Source organism: Cynara cardunculus (genome assembly GCF_001531365.2).
Source record: "Cynara cardunculus var. scolymus isolate 2C chromosome LG 13, CcrdV1, whole genome shotgun sequence".
NCBI lineage: Eukaryota > Viridiplantae > Streptophyta > Magnoliopsida > Asterales > Asteraceae > Cynara > Cynara cardunculus.
In genome coordinates this window covers 10740185-10748893 of record NC_037540.1, presented here as the reverse complement: position 1 = coordinate 10748893, position 8709 = coordinate 10740185, and positions in this window count along the sequence as shown.

Sequence of the window (8709 nt, the reverse complement as noted above, 5' to 3'; positions counted from 1 at the left end):
TATCCATTTGACATAAATTAGGATTCCATGAAAACATATATATATATATATATATATATATATCCATTTGACATAAATTAGGATTCCATGAAAACTCATCCATAAATACACTTGGGTAGTTTGAAAGAGAGGTCACAAGTGAATGGGAAGGACCATGAAAAATGTTCCTTTTTTTGTTGGTTCATAAAAAAGGGGTTGAAAGATGGGATGAAACCTATGCCACTAATAAAAAGAAGAGCATAATAAGATGCAAAGAGCAAATTTCAACAAATAATGGGAATAAAATATAATATTCAAAGTGAGTTTCACAACTCATCCATTACATAACCAATCACAAATTCACACAAAAATTGAACCTTTAATTTTTCAACCTTCACTTTATAATCTTTTGTCCTTCACATACTTTTTTCTTGGATTTTTTTGATTTTTTTATAATATAATTTTGTTTTTATTTAGTTTTTCAATAAAGAAAATGTTTGTTTCTAAATTGAAAAAAAAAACATTCTTTTTTTAAAGGGTATTTCAGACTGTTTTCAAACTGATGTACCATAATAATAATTGATGTATCTCTAGAGGGTAGTCTCTCAAAGGGATATACAGAGATGTGTCATCTACCCTAAAGAGTAGATCATCTGTTTTTGGGAAAACTCTGTTTGTGTGAAAAAATGAAAAAAAAGGATCAAGACAACATAAGTAGTAAAAAGAGACAAATTGAAACATAGAAAATGAAGGAAGATCACACATATCTTCATCATACTGTAAGACTTTCAGATCCTATTATGCCCTCAATTTCTTTGACTCTTCTTTTTCTTCATCCACACTATGTCCTTACACCTAGTCTACTACCTTAATTATGTGTCCGTTATGCATCTCAAATACTCTTATCAGAGTTCATGTGTAAGCCTTATGCCCAAAGCAACAAACTGGCCCAATAAATTCGAATTCAACTTAAAACATGGTAGAAGTTATTAGTATCCCACAACTTTGAACTTATATGAATACCATAAGTCTATTTCTATATCCAAGTGGGAGGGTTGTTATAAGCTCTCTCATTTAAATCCCTGACATCCTCGTCAGTCCTTCCAAAAATCTTCTTTCTTGTTCATTGATGATGTGGAATTTGCCTAAGATAAAAAAAATGCCCCCTCTAGGAATTGTCGTGCTCGATGAGGTTTTCCCAACTATCCTGATGGTACAACAATAAAATCTGATACCATCTATAACGCCTCAAGCCCAAAGCAACAACCTGGTCTAATAATGTAATACTCTTAAATTAATGATCCATTTGATCCTCTTGAGCCCATTTGTGTGCTGGATTTTACGTTTTTATTAATTAAAATGATCTGGAGCTTCTTGCATGAGAAAAGTTCGAAAAACAGAGAAAATCGCACGAAAACAGGTTTCCTGCAACCTGACGCGCGACCTAGTGTCACCGCTCAAGCCACATAACTCATTATTGCGCTTGGTATGTTGGAACGCGCGATTTTCCGGCCGACCCAAGTCGCGGGCGGCTACTGTGGGCGTTTAAAGCCGATTTCTGCCTCTTTTCAACTCGTTTGCTTCACCATCCTTCTTCATTTCTTCTCCTCTCTCTCTCTCCCATCATTTGTCTATCATAAGGAATTTATTACTGATTCCAAGGGTTTGGAAAAAGCATTAAAAGCCAAGGGATTGTCATAGATCAAGCTTAAACTCATTCACATTCAGGGTTCTTTGATTTGGGTTATTTAGGTTTTTCTCAATAAAACCTATCAAGGTGAGTTCATTCTACTTTATTCTTCTGTATACATGATGAAAATTGATTATTCTTACACTTTTACAAACTTATTACATGATTGTTCCAACAACATTATATAAATATGATGATTTGGGGGATTTTGACCTTTCTTGGTTTTATCTCATAATATTAAGGGGGTTTTCATCCCTTTGAGCCTAATAACTTCGATTATAAACAACACAAGGGTGGTGTCTGATTGGTTTGAGCTTGGTTCCAAAGGTCAAAAGTACCAGGAGGTTCCAAGTTCAAATCCAAGGAGGAATAAAAATCACATTGTGGGCACGGAGGTTAAAATGCGGTGACTCTGGGCTATCTGCAAAGCAGGTGGTCGCCCTGAGATTAGTCGGCTCACATAGCGGGGTTGGATATCCAGGTTAATAAAAAAAAACTTCGATTATAAAGCTATTCACCCATTATCACGAAAGTAGCTTGACATAAACGAAGGGTCACTTAATATTTGGGTGTTTTAAATGCAGTTACATAATTCATGTTTTACCTTGTGATACATATGAGTAACACGTATATAAAGTTGTGAAGATAAGGTTATTATGGATATCTGTGAAATGCCTTTATTCGTAACTTGGGGGTTTATGCACTTTCCTTATATTGTCAAAGTTCCAAGCTTGGTGTTTGTGGTATTACTACCCTTATGCATGAGGGTTGAGGAATCGGCGTTATCAAATAGGATATACTGATTCCTATCTTAATACTAGCAAGTAGACGCTAAAATCTGAACGAGATCCCCGAGGTGAGACTTAGCTAGCTAATGGGCAGGCACTACGATTCAATAACATTGAGGTGAAACTCTTAGGAGTAGACACTAAAGTCATTTGAGGGCTTGAGGTGATGCCATATTGGGTGTGCAATGAAGTCGTAATATTTGAGATTTAATCTTGATGTACATTGTTACGTGGCACTATTTTTGTGTTCCCGCTACATCGAATGGAAACAGGTCTCCTGTCATTGAAAGATGCTATGTGTATGATTGTCAGGTTTGACCACGTTTGGGAGATTATTCCCTTACGTACCAATGTACCATTTTTGAGTAAATATCATTTGTTCTACATCTTTCGATATGTTTGATTATTATTTCAAATATATAATTGTTTTAACTCATTAGAGTATGCTTAACATCTTTTCTTAAAATGACATTTATATCAGGTTCCTTTAGCTGTGGGACTGAAGCAGCTTGAAATGTGACGTTGGTGTTGTCTAGAAGCATTGGGAGAAACGTCATTTTTGGGGTTGTCTTGTGAGGCAAAGTTGAACTTTTGACGATTAGTAGCACACGATTGTATATAGTTCAATCTATTAGATTAGTAGATTGTTAAGTTTAATCCTATTGTTTGTTGGTATTTAACTGTCGCACATTTGCTTTTATAGGTTTATGTTGCACATTTGTTTATGGAATTTCAAAGTTTTTTGCAAGTCATATTTCAATGAATTGTATGGGTGTTACAAATAACTTCGAATTAAAAGAAAAACTATAATAGACGTTATTGGTAGCCTACAACTTTGGACTTATAAGGAGTTCACAAGTCTATTGCATCCACGTGGGACGTGATGTTGATCCATACCCTGAGAAATATCTAAGGGCACGATGTCCATCTTCAGCTGCTTATCACACGTCATTCTCGACTTGTCCCTTCTCCTCCCCACTTCGACCGTCACGATTTTCACTCTGCTCAATGGTGTTGCCATCAGTCTCATACGAACGTATCCAACCACCATTATCTTTCCTCTTACCATTTTTCTGTGATACTTGCAACTTTCAACTCTATTTGAAACGCCTTGTTTTGTATTAACTTTAACATGGTCTAACCACATGTCCATCTAAGTATTCTCATTTACGCGACTTTTCATTTTCTCTCGTGGGTTTTCCTTGTCGCCAACACTTCAACTCGTACAACACAATTGGTCTAATGGTTACCTGTAGAATTTGTATTTCAAGTTTAGTTGGACCTTTTTCTCACACGATACATCACAACAACTCTCCAATTTTAGTCAAAGACCTTCCAGCCTAGTGGTAAAGGCTTGGGCATGGCATAGTCATGAACCCAAGTTCGAGCCCTGGGAGGGGAGTGTTGGCGACATTTAAGTGGGGCCATGTTTAGCCTCCAAATTTGTCGGGGATTAGTCGGGCTTTGGCCCGGACACCCTTACAAAAAAAAAAAAAAAAAAACTCTCCAATTTTATTCACCATGGTTTGATACGATGAGTAACATTATGTTCGATCCCTCCCTCTGTCTGAATCATGGAGTATTTGTCGGTATTTTTTTTTTAAAATATGGTGATAATGGTTTGTTTCAAAATATTATTCTATTATATTTATATTAAAGTATGTTTTAAGAATTTCATCAGTAATTAAATATTTTTGAACAACATGTGATTATTATAATTTCACGTATTAAAATAGAATATGCTTTAAATATCCTATAAATTTCATCAACTTTTATTCTAGGTGTTTAATCCCAAATTTTGTAGTTCTAATAAAAATCTAAAACGTTTTTGTTTCATTTAGCTTGTTCGAATACTCTTGATTCATTTAGATAATCTGAAGTCCCTGAATTCCAATACTTTTGCTACAAGGAGATTCACATGATAGGGTGTTTCTAACCGTCATAATAAGGTACTTAGAGGTTGTTCGTTTTTTTTTGAAGTATATAATATTTATATACGACAAATGCAACAAATAAACTCATACACCCTCCTCACCTATGGTGAGGTTTGAACCCCTGACCTCCTAGAATGCCAAGGGCAACGATACTGCTAGGCCAAAGGCCTTTTGGTTTAGAGGTTGTTCGTTTGTGGCTTAATGGGTTGAATATGTCATATTGGTTTATTTGGTCGGCCACACAAAGGTGTTCAGTTGCGGCATTGTCTACATTCAACACAATATTTTCCACATATACCTTTTTTTCTTTTTTTGCCCTAAAGTTTGTACAACCTCCCTTAAAGACACGCCTCCTTTGCTCCATCAATCACACCTCTACTCCCTTCGTCATTGCTGATCTAGCTTCCAGTCCTTGTCGTCGACAGTCTTTGTCTTCCAATGCCTCATCTAGTGTTGATCTTCCAACCTTATCGTCAAAGAAACCAACCTAAGAAATATCCCTCAAAGAAACCAAGACTTGAACAATATAAAACTCTATGCAGAGTCCCCAGTCTCAAACTTTCATGACTGCCAATTCCAAATCCTTGTACTCCTAGAAATTTGCATCCTTACCGACACATTGTTCGCGTTAGGACTTTAGAAGTGAGTGTTCAAGTCTAGGTTTCTTTGAGGGATATTTCTTAAGTTGGTTTCTTTGACGATAAAGTTGTCGAATGTAAATTGGATTCTTCCAATGAGTTTTTTGGAATTCGGCCAAAAAGTTGTTTTTGGAGGGATTCAATGAGGTTAGTAAATTTCATCGATTTAAAGTTCTTTTAGGGTTTCATTGATTCAAAACTTGGTTTCATTTGATTTGTTTGTTGTTCTTGATATGGGTGTTTGATGTAATAAGATTGCTCTACAAAATAGTTGTTGTTTGATGATTTGCCTACAAAGTTGTTATTCTAAAATTTGTTTGTTCTGGTTGATCTACAACTTGGTGCAAACGTTACTGATGTATTGTAAAATTTGATCAGCAAATGTTGTTTGATCTATAAATATTATTTAAATAAATCAAAGGGTAAATAATCACTTATATCAATCAGACTGTTAATTCAGTATAATAATTAAACAACAATTTTGCTAAATCTACATTACATAGACAACTTTAGCTTTACATGCAAATTAATCCATACAAGGCTTACAAAAAAAATAATTGAACAACCCCTTAATTATACTTTTAAGTTATATATGACTAAGGCTTTTTGCAGTTTAACGAGCTTAATGAGACTCACAATTTATTCAGTCAACTATAGATGACTGTTTGGCAAGGTTCAAAAAGGCATGAGACGAGGCGTTGTGTGGCGGTGAAGTCAAGCCTTATAAGCTACGGGGAGGATGCAACGTTTTTCAAGGCGTGACATAAGGCGACAAATTTGTATGTCATAACAGCGGAGACACGTCTTGTGCCATATCGCGCCATGACGTGCCTTTTTGAACAGTGTTGTTTGATAGTAGTTTAATGATATAGAAAGTGGCTTCAGCACGCTTCTGGGAAGCTTTATGCATAAAGCCAAAAAAAATCCAAACATGCTCCTTCCATCTTTGAAAACACCGTACCAAACAAAAACCTTCTCAACTACACAAACAGATTAATACACAAACATCTTTATCCATATAAGATTTAATGAAAAACCAACCAAACAACCCTTAACAATTGAATGTCTTATAGAAAAATGTAGCAATAAGTTACATGCTAGAATGAAGTCATCGTATTGGAATTTTTGTAAGACGTTTCCTAAAATGTCTTATCTAAACGTCTTAAAAACCATGTAATGTTGCAATGCCCTTTTGTTCAAAATATGTTCAACCACCATTTATAGTTTTCATTTTATTCAAATATAAATTATAGATTTATATTTTTTTTAATGAGAAGTTGTATTAAATTCATATTCTCAATTTACGAACTCTTTTTTGCTGTTGCTGCCGACTGCTGATCTGGGGTGATCGTTGTCCCTGAGAAATTAATCAATACGTTCTACTCACTGACGGTTGATTCGCGCACGATATACTGTGGATCGAAAAAGTTTTAGCCTAGTTGGCCGGTAGGCGGCTAAAACAGCTAACCTGGATATCCAACCCGCTATGCGAGCCAACTAGTCACAGGGCGACCACCTGCTTTGCAGATAGCCTGAAGTCACCGCGTTTGAATCTTCGTGGCCACAAAGGGATTTTTATTCGTACTTGGATTTGAACCTGGGATCTCTTGGTACTTTTGACCTTTGGAGTCAAGCTCAAACCAATCAGACATCACCCTTGTGGTTAATTTACGAACATTTTATATCATGCTGAATCGTACACAACTAATAAAACAAAAATCAAGAAAACTTAACAATCACGATCGACCCCACATGAAACTAAAAACGTGTGTACAGTATCCATTACGTTATCGAGCCTATATCCGTAATCGGATGACAATTATCATACCTTCTCATGAATAATTTTCGAATAATTAATTAACACAATATTTAAACATTTATATGCACATATATAACAAATAATCAAAAGTTTTAAGTTTTAATACCAAAATATTTGAAATGGTGTAAGGGGCCGTTTACCAAACTCTTACCTGGGTAAGCGCTTACCAAGTAACATTACCTCACCGGATGAATATGGTAAAGACCAAGAATCTTACCTGGTAAAAGCAAGACAATGACCAAGAGTCTTACCCGGTAAGTGAATGCGACGACTCTTATCACGGTAGGCGCTTACCGGATAAATTGTTGCATACCATGTCGTTTTTGTGGATTAAAATCTTACCCGATAAGTAAATAATAATGTTAAATTTTACCGATAAACACTTACCCGATAATAAGAAACCTATTTGACATTTGAATAAGAAATGATTGGAGGGCATTTTGTGCCTCCCAATGTCTCACCAATCTTAGCAAATGGTCTCTTGGCCACACAATTGATGCCCCAAATCTTTTGTGTGACACAAAATAACTCCATGTGAATGTTACTTCACATGCTTTCTAAAATCTACATAAAACCTAATATGCTTTCATTTATAACTTCATATAATTAATCACGTGTTTTAAACCTTATGAAATTATGTATGTATCTGAGATGCTTTTACAAAGTGTCAGTATAAAATTTAGCTGTTGGGTTTTTTTTCCATAAACACATTCAACATGGTCGATAATAAGGTATATGTAAAACAGTAAAAATGTGTGAAAACGTTGATGCTCGGTTGAATTTGATCAAGATTTTAATGGTTTTAAGTTGTTGGGATTAGAGATTCATATTTGACCGATCCCAACAATGTGGATGTTGATATAGATAAAGACTGGTTTATGATGTCATCAGTTTGGATTAAGTTGGACCTGTTTCAACAAGGTTTTTCTTATTCACAATAAATAGAAAACAACCACTTTTTGAATCGGATAAAGCTTGGATCGTTCTTTTTTGAACATACCATACCATACCATACCATACCAGACTTCTCTTCCCAGACCAAACCATATCAAGAGCTGCTTTTTTTTTGAACTAGTCTCATACCAGGTCAAAGCATCAATTTGGGTCTGGTCTTAACCTTGTCACATATAGACAGGTTGAAGTTTTTTCCAGATCATGTTAGCCAGACTGTTTCTTTTTTAGGATTTGTCCATGTGCATCCTAGTCATGACTACGGATAAAAGAAGACCATACATTATATTGCTCAAATGATTGACATATAATAAAAAAATTCACGGTGTATTTGTCAACCCTCTAAAACTTGTCACATCTAAAATATATAAAAAAAACAAAATTTATGGTATGTTAACTTTTTTTTATTCACCTGGATATCCAACCTGCTATGCGAGATGACTAATCCCAAGACGACCACCTGCTCTGCTTTGCAGATAGCCCGGAGTCACCGCATTTGAACCTCTGTGGCCACAATGGGATTTTTATTCCCCATTTGTATTTGAACCTGAGACCTCCTGGTACTTTTGACCTTTGGAGTCAAGCTCAAACTAATCAGGCACAACCCTTGTTGTTAATGATTTTGACTTCATAGGTACCAATATCGTGTTTGACGTTGAAAAATCAGAAACAACTCTACGATATCGAGCATCACAAGCACAATACTCCATGAATTGTTTGTATTACAAGAAACGAGTCAAACCCAGATTGTAACCAAAACAAAAAAGAACAAATATATTCAAATCTGTAGCAAACAACCATCTGTTACACTCACTTGTTTATTACCATTCGATTGTAAATAACCAATGATTCAGATCCTACATAAACAAATCATTGGCACTTACAATATAATAATATATCATAATATAAA